The sequence below is a fragment of the Podarcis muralis genome, chromosome 14 (genome assembly GCF_964188315.1).
Source record: "Podarcis muralis chromosome 14, rPodMur119.hap1.1, whole genome shotgun sequence".
Taxonomy (NCBI): Eukaryota; Metazoa; Chordata; class Lepidosauria; order Squamata; family Lacertidae; genus Podarcis; species Podarcis muralis.
This window is the reverse complement of record NC_135668.1, coordinates 19,112,097-19,132,588: the sequence shown is the minus strand read 5'-3', so window position 1 is coordinate 19,132,588 and position 20,492 is coordinate 19,112,097. Positions and strand designations below refer to the sequence as shown.

Below are 20,492 nucleotides of genomic sequence, written 5' to 3'. Positions count from 1 at the left end.
TTTACTGCCTCCTTGCATCCCTTGTTGGACCACAACTCCCATACTCTGACCCTAATCTATATGGAGAACCATAGTTTCCTCATAGGAGACCCTTATTCCCCTCACAGTGCAGAAGTGGACTTAGGGGAGCACAGCTGGTTTGTCCACACAAGGGGTGTCACAGCAGTGACTTAGAACAGAAGGCAGAAGTTGGGGGGCACCGAATTTTTGGCATTGCCCAGGGCACCACTGCAATTTGAAAGCCCAAAGCCCACCACCACACTGATCTATAATTCCCAAAGGGTTTAACAATCAGGCTCTCTTCCCAAGGAAGTATGGGAACTGTTGTTCTCTGTGAGGGGAATAACAGCTTTCGACACCTAAACAAACTAGAGTTCCAAGGATTCTTTCTCGTGAAAACCATGACTGTTTAAAGTAGTATGCTAATGTTTTAGGGTATTGGGTAGATGGGGCCTGAGTGTGTGGAAGAGTGTTAGAGGAAGCACCAGTAGGAGGAGGAGGAGCCACCAGCCATTGAAGCCGTGTGGCTGCCACGTTTGGCTCCGCCCCTGTGTCAGGGACCGTGCTGAGGCGGGCTGCACTGAGGAAGAATGGTTGGAGCCACCCCCTCCTCCTGATCCTGAATCTTCCCAGGAGCAGGAGAACAGTATAGATTTGGAACAGTGGTTTGCAGAGGGGCATAGTTGAGAAATACTGGAGGGGAAACAGCTAGGAGAAGAAACCCTAGAAGAGAGAGAGTTAACAGGTTCACAGTCTCTGGATAGTATCCACCCCCCTCCCCCAAAGTCACGGAGAGCTCAGAAAGTGTCAGAACAGAAAGCGCAGAAGCTACAAGCTCAGATTACAAGACGCAGCAGTGACGTAGATTAATAGGAATGAAGGAGGGGTAAGCCTTAATTGGGAGCACCGCCATTCTAGAGAGATGCCTTCTGTTGTCTCTCGCTGTGATTATTAAATATTCTAACTGGTAAGAAGACTCCTTTCCCTTTGTTCTGCATCTCTACTGCCACGGGGGAGGAAGTCGATTCCCTGAAGCCTGGCTCCTCCGGATATCATGTGCATGATGTTGCCCCCCCCCCAATTGCTCTTGCAATGTGGTGCCTTGTAGGGAACATTTCCTCTCCCTGGAAACCTAATATCGCAGTTCTGGGAAAGACACACATCAGGCAGATGGCTGGTGCTTGGAAAGTGGAAGCAGAGTTCAAAAACTTTTGAGTTGCTATCATGCTGCAGTGGAGTTGCTGGCTATCGATTGCCCTTGCCTGTTGAAACATGAATGGGGTTCGATTGGGGCTGCAAACTGCCAGGCAACTGCAAAGCCAGTGGGCTGTGAAACGCTGACCTCGCAACAACGGAGACTTTGATTGTATAGGTCCTTCCTCATTAAAGGAGACGGGAATTTTGTTTCGTCTCCTTGTTCAAGAAAGGCAATGGCATTTCTGGCTCAGTCATTAATTGTCAGCAGTGGTAGCCACTCAACCTTTGCTGACGGTGACAACCGGGAGATGCCATTATTACAAAAAATGGTATTTCTATGTGAGCTGGTTCATGGAGAAACCAAACTCCTCTTCCTATGGCAAGAATGTTAATAGAGCCGTATTTCACTCAGAGTACCCCGAGGCACCGTTCCGAGTGCGAAGCTTGGCACCATTGATTTTTCCATTCTGCAAAGTTCCCCTTCTGAATGGTTTGTAATTTACAGAAGCTAAAGGGTCAGCTCAGAGGCTTTCCCTTCCTGCAGCTGCGCCTCTATCTGCCCATAGCAAAGTTTCATTCAACTCACTGCACTAACAAGAGAGGTACTTGCGATATTTATCCCTCTTGCCTATTAAGAGCAGAACTCCTAAATTTTGAACATTATAACGACGGGCAAATTTCCATCTCTTGGTTCAGTTCCCCACATTTCTGCATCACGTTGCAGTTTTTTTTTTTAAGTTCTCATGTAAATTGTTAGCATTTTAGTGCAATTTTCTCCTAGTGTACAATTTTTGTTTGCAAAAGGGGGTGGGAGGAGGTTATTGGTTTGTCAGGGCTTTTTCTTTTCTTATTATGTATTTTTATCTTGCATTTTTATGTTTTGAACCATCCTGAGACCTATAGATGAAGGGCATTCATTGGCAATAAAAGTTGGGGTTCTGGCTAGATCCAATAGGCACTCAGTCTGTGCAACACATTGTTTTATGAGAGCTTTGGCCTGTTTGTATCCCATGCTAAATAGAAAACCTAGCGGAAAGCCCAGAGTTGAGATTTTAGAGGTGTTACTAAAACAGGCTCCTCCCATTTCAGCCTCACTCTGGGCTTGGTGGCGTAGGAAGGGGGGTAAGGTGGGTGTGGGCTGCCCCGGGTGTCATCACTGAGGGGTGTGTGTGACAAAATGGCAAAAAAGTGTTTTTAAAATTAAAAAAAAATGGGCTCATGACACTTTTTTGGGAAAAAATAATATTAGTTAAAACAAGTTTAATAACTTTATCTGACAATTAATTACCGTATTTATTTGCTGCATAAGACACAGTTTTTTCTTCCTAAAAAGTAAGGGGAAATGTCTGTGCATCTTATGGAGCGAATGCATGGACCCTGGAGTCGAATTGCCCAGAGGCAAAAAGCAGATCATGCTTTTTTTTTGGGGGGGGGAGAGGGAAGTGGGTGTTGAAACAAAGCCACTGATTGCCAAGTGATCGGGAGCAGGATAAAGGACGCTAGCAATAAAGGAGGCTGCCTGGGAGGGGGCGGTAAAGACAGCGAACTTGCAAGGAGAGGAGACAGGAAGACTAAAGCAACGAGAGAAATTAGAAGAAAAGGAGGAGCAAAAAACTGCTCCAGCTAAGGAAAAGACACTAAGGCAAACAAGAGGGAAGAGGGTGTTGAAAGGAAGTAGCTGATCGGTAAACGATCGGGAGGGAGATAAGGGATGCTAGCGATAAAGGAGGCTGCCTGGGAGGGGGGAGGTAAAAGCCCATGGATCCTCAGGATTTTAGCATTGGGTCACCCCAAATTCACCATCAGATCACATAATATATCCATGGCTACAGCCTGCACCAAAAAAACCCACGCATCCACTGTTTCATGGGGCCACGATGGCGCAAAAACGTGGTTACAAAGCACGGATCCACATGGATTCTCAGGTTTTTTGCATTGGGCTACCCCAAACTCACTGTCAAATCACATGTCTGTGGCTACAGCATGAACCACAAAGATCATACATTCACTGTTTCGTTCAGAATATTTTTTTTCCTTGTTTTCCTCCTCTAAAAACTAGGTGCGTCTTATGGTCAGGTGCGTCTTACGGAGCGAAAAATACGGTAACCTCAACAAGTCAACATAATACGTATTGAAACTTTTTAGTTCAGTCAGCAAATGCAACGAAACATGGCTGAACTTGACATAGTGGAGAGCGTATGGATAACCAAGGGGATGGGGTTTTTCTTTCCGCCAAATTCTGTCTCTGCAGTTTGGACTCGAGCAAGATACATTTTTCCTTCTTCTAATAATTTCAATGCGTGGGGGGGGGCAAGAAATTTTTCGCACCGGGTCCCACCTGACCTTACTACGCCACTGTCTGGGCTTCGACCACCGGCACGCATGCCTCTGTTGCCTGCCTCTGCTCTTGCCGCACGCCAACAGGTAAAAGGTGCCAGTGAATTCACTTTGCACGAAGAGACCATTGTGGCTTGAAAGAACCAGAGTTCAGGGGCTTCCAGGCAGCCTGTCTGCTAAGCATTCATCCTGTTGCATTTGTAGGGAAATCATGCAACGTCGCATCATAGCAAGTGTTACCTCACACCTTCCGGTGCATTTCCCAGTCGCTTTCCTTAAAATGCATTTTTGTGTGTGTGAAGCAGGTTTGTTGTGCAAAAACCTCCCAGTCAACTGTAATTGGACAGCGTGAGTTTGCCAGCATGCGACTGCTGTTGTTTTCGGGTGGGATTCACACCGGAAGCACCCATAGGAAATACAGGCGGTTTTTCCTCAGTTGCCTGAAGGTCAGTTCATGGTCGTGTGAGGCATTCAGCTCAGGAATCATTAGCAATCACTCCTCTAGATGCTCCCTAATTCCCCCCACCCTTTTTTTGCACATGAACTGTTATTCTGAGCGACGCTACAATTTTCGCTTAGAAAATGGAGAGTAAATTATTTTTTGCTTCCCTTTAGGGGAAACTGCTCAGTCAGCAACATTTGGAAAGTGTTCAGCGGGAGCCCTTTAATGCTCCTTGAACATTACTGCACTGCTGTTTGAAACACACCCTGTCTAGAGATATTTTTTTTGCTTTTAAAGGGGGGGGGGAACTGTAGCATTAAAGGCAGTTGCTGGGGGTTGAAGTGAGTTGCATCATTGGAAAGAATGGAACAGCAAACTTTGCAGTTGAGGAGGAAAACCAATGATAATGGATGCATGCAGGTTTAATTAGCTAAAGAAGAATTGCTAAAACATCTCTTGGGAGCCAAAGACTCCAGATGGTTGTAAAATCACCCAGAAGTTCCCTAACGTTCAGTAACAGAATTGGAATGAAAAATGATTATTACGTCACACTCCCTTCTCCAAAGACCGCAAGTTGTTATATGTATGTGTGTACAACTGCAACTTTTAGGTAGCTAGTCTCTGTTCAGACGTAACAGGAAACCAGTAGTTTTGCCCCAGCAAATGAATGAGCCTGCCCGAGTCTTGGGCTTGCATATTTCTTCTCTTGCTTTCTTCCTCTTTCACACACTGGAGGAAAAGATTGGAAGCGTCCACTTTTAAACTACCTACAGCAGAGCTTTCCAAACCGTGTGTCATGACACGTTAGTGCAGGGGTCAGCAAACTTTTTCAGCAGGGGGCCGGTCCACTGTCCCTTAGACCAGTGTTCCCCAACCTTGGGCCTCCAGCTGTTTTTGGACTACAGTTCCCATCATCCCTGACCACTGGTCTTGCTAGCTAGGGATTATGGGAGTTGTAGTCCAAAAACAGCTGGAGGCCCAAGGTTGGGGAACACTGCCTTAGACCTTGTGGGGGGCCGGAATATATTTTGGAGGGGGGGGGAATGAACGAATTCCTATGCCCTGCAAATAACCCAGAGATGCATTTTAAATAAAAGCACACATTCTACTCATGTAAAAACACCAGGCAGGCCCCATAAATAATCCAGAGATGCGTTTTAAATAAAAGGATACATTCTACTCATGTAAAAACACGCTAGTTCCCGGACCATCCTCGGACCGGTTTTAGAAGGCAATCGGGCCAGATCCGGCCCCCAGGCTTGGTAGATACCCTACCCATGCGTTAGCATCTCAGCTGCAGTGTGCAAGTGTGTCTCATGAACACTCCCCACTCTCTTCCCGGGGCTGGAAAGGGGTTAGTGTAACCTCCGGTTTGCTAGTAAAACTGAATTACTGTGTCACAAAACGATGCATGTCTAAAAAGCGTGTCACCAACACAAAAAGCCACCAACATGGAAAGCTCTGGCCTACAGGATACCATGTATCTGAACTTGGTGGTTTGTAAACCATGGTTAAGGGACGCGGGTGGCGCTGTGGGTAAATGCCTCAGCGCCTAGGGCTTGCCGATCGAAAGGTCGGCGGTTCGAATCCCCGTGGTGGGGTGCGTTCCCGCTGCTCGGTCCCAGCGCCTGCCAACCTAGCAGTTCGAAAGCACCCCCGGGTGCAAGTAGATAAATAGGGACCGCTTACTGGCGGGAAGGTAAACGGTGTTTCCGTGTGCTGCACTGGCTCGCCAGATGCAGCTTTGTCACGCTGGCCACGTGACCCGGAAGTGTCTCCGGACAGCGCTGGCCCTCGGCCTCTTGAGTGAGATGGGCGCACAACCCTAGAGTCTGTCAAGACTGGCCCGTACGGGCAGGGGTACCTTTACCTTTACCTTTAAACCATGGTTAAACCCAAGATCTGAAACTTGGAGCAGCCAACACAGTGCCCTCCTGATGTTGTTGGACTCCAACTCCCACCAGCCCCAGCCAGCATGGCCAACAGCCAGGAATGATGGGAACTGTAGTCCAGCAATAGCTGGAGGGCCATAGATTTCTCATCCCTGGTTTAAACAAACCATAGTTCCTTGGATTCTGACACTACGGTCAATAGTGGCTAGCTTAAAAGTGGGAGCTTTAATTTTGTTATCTGGAGTGAAAGAAGCAGAGAAGGAGAGGTTCACCTTGGGCCATACATTATTTCTCAGTCTAATCTACCTCAAAGGGTTGATGTGAAGATAAAATGGAAGGAAAACCTCATTGTTCACCATTCTGAGCCTTTGGAAGGAGGATGGGATGTGAGCATAATAAATAATGATGATGCCCTGGCTAGAAGGCAGAGCTTTGAACTGGAAAATCCTCTGTTTGGTGGGGAACCCCCCCCCCCAACTCAGTAATTCATTAAATGCTTTTTGCTTATCTATAGCAATAAATCATTGGTCTACAATCTCACCAATTTTCTTTCCCTCTGCCTGCATTATTTATTTTAATTTTCTTTCAGTAGATTTATAGCTATTTTTTTTCTGCCCAGAAAAGACAAAGCAGCTAAGAATCTCATTCCAACCGCCAGACATACAGTAGAAACATTTAAGATGCCGTAACAAAAACAAGCAGCATTACCAACAAGTTGTTTGTAACCAAATAAAAGGAGTAAGCGATCACAGGCCCAGAAACTGCTAGAAAATGATAGATATGTCTTAAAGGTAAAGGTACCCCTGCCCGTACGGGCCAGTCGTGTCCGACTCTAGGGTTGTGCGCCCATCTCACTTAAGAGGCCGGGAGCCAGCGCTGTCCGGAGACACTTCCGGGTCACATGGCCAGCATGACGAAGCTGCTCTGGCGAGCCAGCACCAGCGCAGCACACGGAAATGCCATTTACCTTCCCGGTATAAAGCGGTACCTATTCATCTACTTGCACTTAGGGGTGCTTTCGAACTGCTAGGTGGGCAGGAGCTGGGACTGAAAGACGGGAGCTCACCCTGCCGCAGGGATTCGAACCGCCGACCATACGATCGGCAAGTCCTAGGCACTGAGGTTTTACCCACAGTGCCACCCGCTATGTCTTAGCTGTCCATTAAAAAGCAAGCAAAGATGACACCTGGTGGATCTCCCCTCGAAAGTGTTCTACAATCTTGGGGCCACCACAGAAAAGACCCCATCCACCCTGCCACTCATGATGATGGGACTCAGAGCAGGATTCCTGATGATCAGGAACTTTTATATGGAGAATGGTGGTTCTTGAGGTTTCCTGGGCCTAAGGAAGTTTAATTCAGTTTGCATTTTAAGTAGAACGTTCATAATTCACACTTTCCCAAAAGGACAAAATAAGCAAAAAACAGCCATACTTTGAAGCTTGCACTTCTCTAAATATTGCACATGTCAGTTGTGCGTAAGTGGGGAGATGCGTATACGGTATGCAAATTGAGATCTCCGGTGTTGAGTTAGGATGGCTATGTAGCCAAAACAGGGCTGCGAAGACAATAGGGAGTGTTGTATCCTTGAAGGTGGAGACGCTAGATTTCTGTAAGTTGGAAAAAAATAGTGGGGAAACCTAAAGGGGGCTACTTTTCTCCTGAAGAAAGAAAAAAAAGAAATAGTGCAACGAGGGCTGAGAATTCTCAGTGACCACAGGATGCTGGGTGTCTGTTGTGGGGAGGTGGAAGAAACTACCCTGGAATGGAGTATCCCGAAAAAAGGCATGGCTGGCTGGTGCCTTGAACAGGATGCAATATTAAGGAAGTTTCGAGAGCAGGCAAGTTTCCTTGAAAGATGGTTTGGCTGCTGCTTGTGATCTTGTTCTGTCTGCTGGGGTGAACTTGCACAGCTTACATGATTTATGTAATCAATTAACGTAAATTAGATCAGTTACATTGTCGTTAACATTATTCCAACCCATTTCTATACCATTCCATATGCTTCAATGGCAGTTGAGTCTTAGTCATCAGTGATGGGACACCATCCTCTGCCACATCTAATGGCCACAGGCAGGCATTCGGAGCGCAGGACTGCACACCGCTCTCTCCTCCCATATTTTTCTGCCTTTTCTGCCTCCGCCCCCCCTCAGCCTCTGCCAACTGAGGCAATCACCTCACTCTGCCTAACAGTGATGCAAGCCCTGGTATAAACTGGTATAAATGGGTTAAGTACTTAATTCATTCCAGAGGTCTGTTCTTAACCTGAAACTGTTCTTAACCTGAAGCACCACCTTAGCTAATGGAGCCTCCTGCTGCTGCCGCACAACCGGAGCACGATTTCTGTTCTCATCCTGAAGCAAAGTTCTTAACCCGAGGTACTGTTTCTGGGTTAGCGGAGTCCGTAACCTGAAGCATATGTAACCTGAAGGGTATGTAACCTGAAGCGTATGTAACCCGAGGTACCACTGTATAAGGCTTTTCTTTTCTTTTTTGGTGAGCCATTTGTTTTATCTATTTACTTCTAAAGAAAATACCATACTTTCCCATATATTAAAGGTAAATGGACCCCTGACCATTAGATCCAGTCGTGGCCGACTCTGGGGTTGCGGTGCTCATCTCATTTTATTGGCCATGGGAGCTGGCGTTTGTCCGCAGACAGCTTCCGGGTCATGTGGCCAGCATGACTAAGCCGCTTCTAGCAAACCAGAGCAGTGCACGGAAACGCCGTTTACCTTCCTGCCGGAGCGGTACCTATTTATCTACTTGCACTTTGATGTGCTTTCGAACTGCTAGGTTGGCAGGAGCAGGGACCGAGCAACGGGAGCTCATCCCATTGTAGGGATTTGAACCACCGACCTTCTGATCGGCAAGTCCTAGGCTCTGTGGTTTAACTCACAGTGCCACCCACGTCCCTTTCCCCATATATTAGATGAGGGGTTTTTTTACTCCAAAAGAAAGTAAAAAATGGGGGGGGGGTGTCATCTTATACATGGGTAGTGCAGAGGGGGGATGGGCGATTGGTTGTATCCGCGAGCAGGATCTAGCGATTGGGTGGGTGAATGGTGTCTGCTGCAAGGGCTGCTTTGGGTTGGCTGCTGCTTTGTCAATTTGGCTTGTGTCGCTTGCGATTGTGAGCGTTTACCAGTTGAGTGAGTGATATTCAGTTTGGAATTCTCTCCCCCCCAAAAAAGCCCAACAACTCTGGTCCATTCCTTCAACAACTCTGTGCCATCTCCTCCCATTTTTTTGAATTAGAACCCCCCAAAATAATGGGCGTCTGAAACACGGGGGCGTCTTATAGACGGAAAAGTACGGCACTTATATACAAGGCTTTTTTTCAGCCGGAACTCAGCAAAATGCAGTTCTGGCAACTCTCAGGTAGTCACTATTGCCATTCTAAGAGAATGAGAGGGGTGTTCATGGTGAGTTCTGACACCTCTTTTTCTAGAAAAATAGTACTGAATACACACACAGAGAGACAGGTGTTATGTTGCTTCTCTAGTTTTGAGAAGGCAACAGAGATTTAAGCGCTAGCGCTCGTCGAATAGGTCAGGTCCAGGGAAAGAGAGTAAGTTGTAGCATAATGGCAACAAAGAGTCACTTCTGGGCGAAAAAACAAATGGTTGCAAGTTCCCTCAGTTCAAATTGCATGCAGATTCCCAATTTTTGCTTTGGCCCCCACCGCCGCACTCCCAATCACTTTAATGATTCACATTTCATTTCCCCCATCTGGAGACTTTCAGCCGTATAAACAGTTTTACCTGTCTTTCCTAACTCTCCTTCTGTTTCCTCAGGTCACAACAGATTTGACTTCTAGAGAAATGCTTCTAGAGAAATGCTTCTAGAGAAATGCTTTTCAGAGATAAGTGATACATGGAATAATCTCTTATACAATCTTGTTCTTTTCCATTAAAGTACTGAATCCACCAGATCATCACTTACACCCAGTGCTGTTTTTCTCAAAAGAGAGGTGCCAGAGCTCACCATTCATTAATTCATTCATTTATTGAATTTATATACCACCGTATACCCGGAGGTTTCAAGGCAGTTCACAAAGAAGATCACAATATATAACAACAAAATAAAAACAATAATTCAATAACAGCCCCCCCCCCAAGAGCCACCTTTTAAAGGGTATAGGATGTTGACAGTGCTGGATTTACATATAAGCTAAACAAGATATAAGGGTGGCAAAGGGACGCGGGTGGCGCTGTGGGTAAAACCACAGTGCCTAGGGCTTGCCGATCATATGGTCGGCGGTTCGAATCCTCGCGACAGGGTGAGCTCCCGTCTTCGGTCCCAGTTCCTGTCCACCTAGCAGTTCGAAAGCACCCCTAAGTGCAAGTAGATAAATAGGTACCGCTTTATAGCGGGAAGGTAAACGGCGTTTCCGTGTGCTGCGCTGGTGCAGGCTCGCCAGAGCAGCTTCGTCACGCTGGCCACATGACCCGGAAGTGTCTCCGGACAGCGCTGGCCCCCGGCCTCTTAAGTGAGATGGGCGCACAACCCTAGAGTCGGACATGACTGACCCGTACGGGCAGGGGTACCTTTACCTTTTTAAACAAGATATAGCTTGGGGCCCCACGCTCTTGGGGGCCCTCAAAAAATTTAAAGGGAAAAACAACTGGATGTACATTTCCAAAATATAAGATAATAAAAAAATAAAACATACAGAAACGGTGTTTTGTGTTGTGTAGGCTCCTATGATGTAAGTAATGGGCCCCACCTGCTAGCCTGCTCCCTAAAATATCACTGGTTTGCTGTTATTATTTCATGTTATAGAAAGTTTCTAGAGACTAGATTATGAGACTTTGTAAATTGTATTTCTAAAGGAACTTTTGTTATTGCCCAATGCCAATGTGTTTGCATTATTAAATTTGTTAATTTGTTATGAATAAAAAATCATTTTAAGTTAGAGGTTAATTCCCCCCCCCACTATTAATATACTTCTTATTTGTATTTCACTATTAATATACTTCTTCTTAATTGTATTTCAGTTCAACAATTACTTTGATAAATTACATATTTTGTTATGTTCAAATAGCTTTAGATACCTATTAGGTCCATAAATTACTATACAGTGGTACCTTGGGTTACATACGCTTCAGGTTACATATGCTTCAGGTTACAGACTCTGCTAACCCAGAAATAGTACCTTGGGTTAAGAACTTTGCTTCAGGATGAGAACAGAAATCGTGCTCTGGCGGTGCAGCAGCAGCGGGAGGCCCCATTACCTAAAGTGGTGCTTCAGGTTAAGAACAGTTTCAAGTTAAGTACGGACCTCCGGAACGAATTAAGTACTTAACCCGAGGTACCACTGTAGTGCATATATTAAACACAAAAAATAGCAACAATGTGTTGTTGGCAAAGGACAGCTGGACATATAAAGGGCCCCATTACCTTCAGTAGCTTAGGGCCTCATCAAACCTAAATCCACCCCTGGTTGTTGATCAGATCAAGGGAAGGCCTGGTTGAAAAGGAACATTTTTGCCTGGTGCCTAAAGATGTACAATGAACTCTTCCCTTGTTATTGGAGCTGTGGACAAATCATTATCTAGTTCTGTATTGACTGTCAACAGCTCTCCAGGGCAGGCTTCCTCAAACTCGACCCTCCAGATGTTTTGAGACTACAGTTCCCATCATCCCTGACCACTGGTCCTGCTAGCTAGGGATCATGGGAGCTGTAGGCCAAAAACATCTGGAGGGCCAAGTTTGAGGAAGTCTGCTCCAGGGTTTCAGACAGGGTTCTCCCCCAACTTTACCTGGAGATGCTGAGAACTCAACCTGGGACTCCTTGCAGGCAAGGCAGATGCCCCAACACTGAGCTATGTCCCTTTCTATCAAAATTCTCCAACCTATTTGTGGGTGGAGAAATTGGGGGTGCCATTTCACTGAACTTCTCCAGGGGAAGGAGAGCCTCTCCAGAGCTTTCTCAAAGATGGAGGCTCACCATTAGCAGTGACAGTTATCGCTGTTTTTTCTAAAAATATCCCTAACATTTGTTTTCGCTGCCACTTCAATGAAGGAGAGAATCAGCAACGGCGTTGGCAGCCTGGCAGCTATTTTGCTTCCTCCACAAACTCCCCAGATCTTTCATCAATTTGGGGGTATTGTTTGCATGAAATGGTCACCATCACAAAACATGGTGGAGAATATTCTGCCCAGTGACCACCTTTTTTCTGGAGCGGGGAGGAGAGAGATGGAGAAAATTCTATCTCCATAAAAAGACCTCTGAGAAATGTTGAATCAGATCTACTTGCAACTCAGGGAGGGGGGCCTCCAACTTTTGTGGGACTCCCCCCAGCCCCCAGCAAGCTATTTATTTATTTAACAAATTTTATATTTCACTTGATTGTAATAAAACCTCTAAGCACCTTACAAAACTATTAACAAAAAAAATGACCTATGAATGATGGGAGTGGGAGGGCTACACATTTCTCCTCCCTGCCGTAATCAATAAAACACATTGATAAATTGTATGTTAAATGGTTATTCACTGCTGAATGTATAAAGCACATTCGAAGACCCTTGTGCATGCTAATACGTATTGTGCAATACGATAAGCTGCAATCCCATGCCTACAGAAATGGGAGTAAGGATGGAAAGATCTGCCCATTTTGGTTCACTACGTTTCTCCAATTTAAAATTCAGTTCTCCATGTTGCAGCCCTTTGTGATTATATATATATATATATATATATATATATATATATATATATATTCCTCATGAAAATTCATCAGCCTTTTAGTGTGAATTTTCCATAACAAACACACTTTTTAATGCAGTTTTGACCAATGTACCCATTTTTGGCAAGCAACCTTCCCTAATAGAATGGCTGTTGTAGGTTATTTTCACTAATATATCCATTTGTTATGCACACCTTCCCTTGATAAATGCATTTTTGTAAACGCTGGCTGGGAAACGGTGTTGCAAATTCGGATAAGGGCGAATTTTGAAGGATAGCTGTGTTTTGGTTCATAAATAGTTTCGGAAAGTGTGGATTTGATGGGTTCGGCTTGAAATGCATTTTCAATCAAATTTCTCCTGCATCCCTAACTTGGGAGTAAACCCCATTGAAGGCAATGTGATTAACCTCTGGCTAGGCATACATAAAATTTTGCTGTATATTGTCATCCTGCATCTAAGCAGCATCCAAACCCTGGCCATCCTGGTGTCTCTGAGAAGCTAAGGGCATAGAGGAATTGGGCATCATCTTCTGCTTCTCATCCCAATGCCCACAGTTCATAGGCGTGCTGCCTCTGAACATTAAAGTCTTATCTGGGTACCATGTTCCTCTTAGACCATGAATCCATTTAATTCATGGTCATCCATTGCTACCTCTTAAATGAATTAACAACACATGTTGAATATGCACTGTGTGATTATGAGTGGGTAGTTAAGGACATAGAAAGTTGCCTTATACTATGCCAGGCAGTGGATCTCTCTAGCTCCATCATTGCCTACACCAGCTGGCAAAAGCTCTGCCTATGTGGTCCTACCTGAAGATTGACGCTGGAACCTCTTGCATGCAACGCAAATGCCCTACCACTGAGCTAATCGCTCTCTCTTCTCCAAATGAAAGGAACATAAGAAACTACCTTATACTCAGAGCATTCGTCCACCTGGTTCAATATTCTCTATACAGGCTGGCAAGGTTTCTTGGGGGTTTCTAGATTAATTTCTCCACCTTACCTGGAGATGCCAGGGATTCAATCTGGACACCATCCGCAAGCAAGGCTGCAGCTCTAACCACAGGTGCATTGCAACTAAACTTGTGGTTCCACAGGGCTATACCAAATGTCACCAGATTCTGTGGAATCAACTCAGTAAATCTGGACTAGGGGAAATTAACATATTCCTTTGCAACAGATGAGGAGAAGGTCCATTGAGATTCAGATTATCACCCTTTCTACTTTCTCACATTCGTTGCTACTTTCACTGTTGCAGTGGAATAACTTTAATGTCTGAGTTTTTCCTTTTCTGCGGTTTAATGGGTTTTGTCAGACCGGGCTATATACAAAGTCCTGTTTGAAAGGGAAACATTTTCTTATTTCTCCATCACAGGAGAAAAGCTATTAAAAACTTCCTTATAACCACTTAATTAAAATAAAGAAACCGGTTATACACACAGTATAAGAGAAGAAATAGCTATAAGCCCTTGATGGTGTAATTTCTCACTACAATTACCTTTAGAGAGAATCCATCTGCAATCGTGTGAATATTTACTTTGGAATAAGCTTTGCAGAAAACAGAGGCATTTGTATTCCAATAAACAGACACAAACTCAGGCTGTAAAGCTCATGAGAAGTTTTAAATAGCATTCCCTTCACATAAATAGATTCAAAAGACTAAAGTTATTGTTACATTTAATGCTCCTTGCTGAATTTTGGCAGCAAAAACAAATACATTTGTGTAACTGGAATAAATACAGATCATTCACTTTCATTGTGTCGAGACTTTAACAGTGTGATTTCCTCTGTACATTTTTTTTTAATGGCTATGTGTGGTTTTAAAAGATGAACATATTTCAAAACAGCAGTAAGATGTTCTTTTTTAAAAAAGAAATCCTCATGTTGGTCTCTTTAGTGATGTAATGATGAATTAATAGCATGTATTCATAATAAAATAATTCAAAATGGGTTCTATAGCTTCAGAGTTAGAGACACACAGACACACACCCCAAATCATTGAGGCTGAGATATTGTGGCAGGCCTGCTTTTAGAATCCAAACTCTTATCTTCTCTGCAACTCCCACTTCATTGAAAAGAAACAGATTCTTTGCTCCATTACAAACTTTACATCCCACCATGACCCACTCTCTGTCAAAACACTGGTAATGCCATTTCTGAACATCTGCTTCAGTACACAAACATGCATTTGCTTGAAGTATCCTTTGCATGAAAGCTTATAACAAAATTCACCTGCAACACACACCCTCAGGTAGAACAAACTGGAAACTGATCACAGGCACTGTAGTCAAATACAGAATCTCATTCTCCATCAATGGAGCCATTCCCGGATATTGACAAATGGAACTCAGCGATTGCCTGTTTTTCAGTGGGAAAGTCCTTGTACAGTCTCGGAGCTTCAGTGCCAATCCCTACACACAGTTTTGTCTCACAGTCAACGGCTTTCGCTATTTGCAAAATGCAGCGTACAGGTGAGCAGAGCTAGCAGGCTACAAAGCAACCCTTTTCTCTAGGAAACAACTGGGGGGAAATAAGAGTTACCAACCTCTTAGAACTTGTTCAGTCCAGGAGTACCAAACAGCGAGCTCTTCCCTGCGACGCGTCGACGCGATATAGAATCTTTGAGCATCCTTGCATAGCGGTGAAATTCCTCCAGCTGATCCGAGAAACCCCAGAGGACCAATGAGAGATTCCCCTTCTCCTCTTGACACCAGCCCACGTCTGGAAGCTGCCTCCCCACTCCCTTTGTTGCCACAAAGCAGCCAGGTTTTCCCAGTTGCTAACTAATTGCAGGAAACCGTCTCTGCTGCAATATCAGAATCGCTTGCTGCATTGGGCTCGCGGTGGATCGAGCTGATCTTCCGAGCGACACCTGCTTGTGTCAAGCCAGAGGGGCTCTCCCTCCTCCTCCTCCTCCTCCTCCTCCTCCTCCTCCTCCTCTTCTGTTCGGCACAATTCACCTCCTGGGGGGCTGCGTGTTCCTGATCATCACATCCACGCCACTGTCCAGGGCTTTGCTGTCTGCAGTCCCTTGCTTGCCCTAGCCAGAGGCTGTGCAAACAGCCCATTGAGGGAAAAGGAGCTAGATGCACAGCACTGAGGACCAGATAAGAAAGATGGGGAGATTTTTTAGTTTTGCATCAGCCCAATGGCATCGCCATGGTACCATTTGAAAAAGACCCTTTGCCTGCTTTATACCTTTATCCCTCTCCCCCACCCCCTTATAATTTGCATGCAGCTCCAGAAAGCCCAATTTTCCAGCACTTCTCCCTCCCCACATCATAACAAGCAATAGAGAGCAAAGGAGGAGGGTTAAGTCTTATAATGTATTTGTATTTTGAGTGAGGAGGAGGAATTAGAAGTTATTTCTTTGTCCAGGCTTGTGCGGTGAACGAGTACAGGAGTGGAAGGGTCAGGAGGAGAAAGCACATCAGACAAAATCGAAATTGAAATCCAAGGACCAGATTACCATTTTGCGCTCTTTAATACATGTTTGAAAGCTGGCGACTTGCCCCTTGAAGCAGCAGCAGGGGGGTCCCTGATCCAGAGCCTGCTTTTAACAGCCGCTGTGAATCATGTAGCATCTATTGTGCATTTACATTGCAATTGTATGCATATGTTTTTTCCTTGTAAGTCCCTCTGTGTGCATCCCTAGTAAGCATGCTGAGGGTTGCAGCTTTATTGCCCAAGGGCCCCTCCAGACTGGTGTCTTGTGCAACGTGTCACAGACACAATCGTGGTGCAGTCATGCCGGACTTAAACGGGACTGTTCACACATCATTTCGCTTTATTTGTTGGCTCTGTGATGCTTCCCCAATGTCGCCACAACATTGCCACCATTGCCATCTGGAAGGGCAGTCTTGTACTATATTGCAACAGAAGATGGGGCAAAAAAAACCCCAGCAACCCAGTACAAAATTGTGACATAAAAGGTTACAGGATTTCAGCAGGATGTTATGGAACATGCACTGATTGAAAACCCAGCAGTGTGTCCACCCCGAAACTTTTGCAGGAACATACTGCAATAGTGTGATGACTTATAACTGCCCAGATACCATCATGAACACAAATATTCATGGATGCACAGTAAAAAGGATACCTGGAGGGCCCCTAGCTTGAATAATCAACTCTGTTTTGTCCTCCCCACTTCCCTGAGTGGGGAGAAGTTCCAAGACCACATTTTGGCATCCTTTCCCAAGGAGAGATCACAAGACGAACTCAGTATTACAAAGCAGAGCATACAGGGGCAAGCAGTATAGCAGATCTAAGATACAGAGGAAAGAATCTGCCCCTGGCTAGGTGCCTTCAGCTCAAAACTTCTCTGGCTCACTCTGTTTCCAAAGTTGGGTTGCTACCAGACGGTCAGCATTTTGCAGGCGGGATTTAAGCACATCCCAGAAATGTTGGCTTATACAATTAAAGGGAATCAGAGAGCTCTGTTATCCCGGTGCAACAAATCTGCTTTAGAAAAGGAGCATGCTTTCTGCAGCTGAGAATGTGACAGGGAAATGCATTGTAAATGGTGAAATGAATGAAGAACAGAAAAGCATATAAAGCGCGCACACACATAAACACCCAAGCAGGGAAGGGCTGACAGTGCATCTGCCTCGCGTGCAGAAGCTCTTAGGTTTAATCCCCTGCGAATGCCCCCTTTCTGAAATTCTGGAGAGTTGCTGCCAGTCAGTGTACACAATACTGATCTAGACGAACCTATTCCAGCCCATTATATACCGTAGTATGACTCAGCATAACGTTATTGCCGAAAACCCCAAAACAAAGCAAATTTGCATAAAAGTGGCATGTGCTAATTGATATGAATAGAGGCACATTTTGCAATAATTACTGTAATTTAAGTAAAAATGCAAAACCTGTCACCACGGTGGGGAAGAGTGATTAGGTGACCTGGGTCCAGGTGTTGCCAGCTGCTAATGGGCCATGCCAATTACTCTGATGTCCTTTCTTACAGTTCTTGATCTTTAAACCAGACTTAGACTGGGGATAACTCCTCCTCCTCAGAAGAAGAAGTGTTTGGATTTTATATCCCACTTTATCACTACCCAAAGGAGTCTCAAAGCAGCTAACATTCTCCTTTCCTTTCCTACCCCACAACAAACACTCTGTGAGGTGAGTGGGGCTGAGAGACTTCAAAGAAGTGTGACTGGCCCAAGGTCACCCAGCAGCTGCATGTGGAGGAGCGGGGAAGCGAACCCGGTTCACCAGATTACGAGTCTACTGCTCTTAACCACTACACCACACTGGCTCATGTCAAGAAGTGCATGGATGGGCAACTGAGGGCCAAATGGGACTTTCTGTTTGGCCAATGGACTCTCCCCAGAGTATGCCTCTCACCAGACCTGCTTTGCCCCCTCGTTGAGTATTTTTGTCCGGCTGGAACATGTCCTTGAGCTCTGATGATGCTTCTTGCCTGCGTTGATGGAGAGAGATGTGTGGGGTATAAAGATGCTAGCCTAACAAACGAAGGTAAGATCAACATCTGTGGCTTCGCCTCATTTATCTCCAGCCCTGCTCACAAATGGCACATGGCCCCCAGGACGTTGCCCAGAATGCAGCCCTCAGGTTCCCCACAGAGTTGCCCTCTGTCAAGTAGGACCCACAGCTACCTTATTGGTGGCACAGAGATCTTTCTTGCCTGGGAAAAGCAACGGAGAAGCCTCAGACTGCCAGAACGCAGAGAGAGCTCGTTTTATTAAGGGAAACTTGCCTTATGTTTCTCATATCTTGGCAGCAGTTGCCAAGAGTAGGGAGAATACTGTGCCTTCTAATAAGTGTTGCATTATTATTATTATTATTATTATTATTATTATTATTATTAATTATTATTCTGTCCTGCCGATAACTCTGACCTTGACAGGAACTATTTGAAGGGGAAGAGATCCGTATTTCGCATCTATTTTTCTTTTTCTTTTATTATTTTGCTTGCTTGCTTCTCATGATCGGCTAACTGAAATGGATGCCTTGGCACATAGGGTCAACACGACATTAATTCAATAGTAGCCCCTGTCCTATTAGTGGGATTTAGCTTTAGGGATGATCTGAAAAACAAACCACAGCTGAAACGAGCTCTGATTTCTCAATTTGTGCCTTGGGACGTAGCTTTACGCCTGTGGTATGGAAGCTTGTTGAGTTCGAGGGCCGCATTCTAACATTCCAAGGGCCACATGCCAGTGCTGTGCAGGGCCAGGGGCAAAGGAAGACGGAACAACAAATGTAAAATTTGACTTCCTATGTTAGGCTAGTTGTTAGGCACACGCTCACATACCTCCTGATCCTTCTCTCAACATCAATTGGTACCACAAGGAGCCAGTGTCTGGCTGACAGTATCCTACCTTTAAAAGCAGCAGGTATCCTGTTCTGTTGGGTCCTGAGGTCCTTGAGGTGGTGGACACAGTCTGGCAGAGTCAGGTCAAGACAAGCAAAGTGACAGGAGCCAAGCCAGCAGTAAATCACACCAAGTAAGCTGGAGTTAACTCTTTATTAGCAAAAAAGCAATCTGCACATGAGTGCAGCAATCCATCTCTGGTAGGTCTTAGCCCCATGAAGCAGGTGCTGAGACTGCCTCCCCACAGCTGCCTAAGTCTCCTACCCTCCAGGGTTTTCCCCCAAGTAACCAGAGACTGCACCTGCATGTCTGTGTTTGCTCCTCTCATTTCACACCTCTTCTGGTTCTGGAAGAATGGGAGGAGGGGAGCTTGCTGCAGCAGGAGGGGTAGACATCTGTGACTCTTCACCAACCTGACTCATCTCTGCCTCTTGGTCTCTCTTGCTTCAGCTTCTGTCTCCGATTCTGGACTTCTCTCTGCCACAGACTCTCCCAGCTCACTAAGCCTTGTTACCTCTTCAGCTTCCAGCACTTCCTCTTCCCCATCTTCCCCCTCTTCTTCCTCTGCCCACTCATCATTGACCCACCACAACTCCCCAGGCTCTGAGCCTTCTTCCCAGCTGGTTCCTCCCACCATTCCTCTGCGTCCAACCAGTCCATGCCTCTTGCTTGCGTGGGTGGAAGTTGCGAGTGATGAGGTGAGCTGGGTATAGAAGCTGCTGACTTCTGTGGGGCTGGAATGTCACCTGCTGTACAAAGGTAAGAGTCACTCTGTTGTCCCACCTGTCTTTGCCCCTGGCCCCACCCAACCCTTGGCATGTGCCCCCTGGAAACTTGGCCTCGAGGGAGCCCTCGTGCTGAAAAGGTGTAGATGTTACAAGAACTGAAGGCTACATCCTTCTTAATTATCGAAATGAGGTCTTGATGCATTGCGTTTTTACACCGCAGGCAGGAGACTTTACAAATTCTGTGCCACCAGGGACCTACAGGCCGTTTATTCTGAATCAATATTTGCAGAGGGGCTGCATTTCAGTGATAAAGCACTTGTTTTGCATTCAGGAAACGCCAAGTCAAAAGGTGATCTTGGATAGCAGAAGTGGGAAATACCTTTGCCTGATGCCTCTGCCAGTTTGAGTGGTCAATACAGGGCTGGATGGACTAACGGTCTGATCTGGTGGTGTAAGATAAGCTTCGCAAGTTCCATATGATAAATTCTTCTTTCAGTTTCATTCATTACAGTGGTACTTCAGGTTAAGTACTTAATTTGTTCCGGAGGTCCGTTCTTAACCTGAAACTGTTCTTAATCTGAAGCACCACTTTAGCTAATGGGGCCTCCTGCTGCTGCCGCGCCGTCAGAGCACGATTTCTGTTCTCATCCTGAAGCAAAGTTCTTAACCCGAGGTACTATTTCTGGGTTAGCGGAGTCTGTAACCTGAAGTGTATGTAACCTGAGGCACCACTGTACTTGTTTTGCTGCATCTGTATTCTTCCTCCTTCTCCAAGGAGTACAAAGCGCACCGCAGTGATGGAGGAAGGGGGTGCAGGTGGGTGCGGTCTGCCCCAGATGTCATCACTGGGGTGTGTGTGACAAAA

At 45.6% G+C, this 20,492-nt stretch overlaps 1 protein-coding gene across 1 annotated transcript in view; it reads right to left on the bottom strand.

The window, feature by feature from the left end:
* Positions 1-15,723, bottom strand: part of CTXND1 (cortexin domain containing 1) — a 39,627-nt gene extending 23,904 nt beyond the window's left edge. The window contains exon 1 of the mRNA XM_028706805.2: positions 15,105-15,723. The gene's annotated coding sequence lies outside the window, so the exon portion shown is untranslated. The remainder of the gene's footprint in view (positions 1-15,104) is intronic.
* Positions 15,724-20,492: the final 4,769 nt, after the last annotated feature.